This window comes from Propithecus coquereli, unplaced genomic scaffold (assembly GCF_000956105.1).
Source record: "Propithecus coquereli isolate 6110/MARCELLA unplaced genomic scaffold, Pcoq_1.0 Scaffold187, whole genome shotgun sequence".
Taxonomy (NCBI): domain Eukaryota; kingdom Metazoa; phylum Chordata; class Mammalia; order Primates; family Indriidae; genus Propithecus; species Propithecus coquereli.
In genome coordinates, this window is record NW_012143523.1 from 2,048,641 (window position 1) to 2,049,936 (window position 1,296).

Consider the following 1,296-nt stretch of genomic DNA (forward strand, 5'->3'; position numbering starts at 1 on the left):
TCTTGGCTTTAAGCAATCAATGTATGCCATTTTTTATGATTATTATTGGTCCACAAATAAGTAAATAGTCTATGTCAGCTCAATCAGACTAAAGAAAAGGGTTTCTATTTTGTGATTAAATACATAGTCCTCTTTCTACTCCACAAAATGCGAAGAGGGAACATGTCTTTGCTGATGTTGGTGGCTATTTCTCAGTCATGAGTAAAACGAGCCTAAAGGAAGAAAAGAGAGAATCACAGAGTCTCTATTTTCCCCATTGTTTAATGTCATATTATTTGTGAAAAAATTAATTTTCTCAACTTACAGCACCTTAACATGCGTTCTCAGTGACTTGAAGCTGAAGGTATCCTCAACTACTACAGCAGGTAAGTGGCAGAGACTTATTTGAAGCCAATTCTATCTGACTGCAAATTCAATTCTTTTTGTAGTGTTTGAAATAAATAGAATATATATGCAGTGGCATTGTGAGTCAACTAATTTTAACCCTATCGCTTGTTGTGTTTTGTTTTCATATTTGTCAGATAATTGACTTATTATTTAGATATCTGAAAAACAGTAATGAATGCACAAGCACCTTGCTACTCAGGGAACCTGACGGAATTGAAGAGTTGTTTTGGAAAATCTAATCAAGAGCTAAATAACAACCCACATTCAAAGCAGTTAAATTTTTCTTTTTTAAAATTTTTGCTGCTATAAACATTTGTGCATATTATTGTTTATTTTGGCCCTGTGTTTTTGCTGCTCATTTTTCTTTACGTGAATATTACACTTGCAAATGAGTTTTGGGATTGTAATTTTTTTCTACAATGATGGAAAATTACCTTTTGTACATCTTTTTAAATATCAAAGCTATATATATAGGGATGTGTACAACTAGGACCTTAAGGAAAGGTGGTTAAAGGAAAGAAAGGGGAGGATATGAATACATTGATTCAAAAGAATTTAAACAACACCTGGTGTCAGCAATATATCTCAGACTTAGTAAATGTTGTGATCGACTCTGGAAAAATTGATCAGATAAGAAGTTTATGGGAAATACTAATCAGAAAGAAAAAAGTAAACGTTGAAGTTATGAGTTTATTTTGAGCAGATATAAAAATTTTAGAAGCTTATATTGATAATCAGGAAGTGTTGGGTAACATAAATTAGAAGAGGAGAGAGAGAATGTGATTACTCTGGAGAAAGAAAATGTATTGTGTTTGTTCGATAGAAAGAATATGTTCAGACTTTAGGGGACTATGGACAGATAAGCAAAACACAAAGCAAGAACAAGATTTCTACAGGAGGCTGCAAATT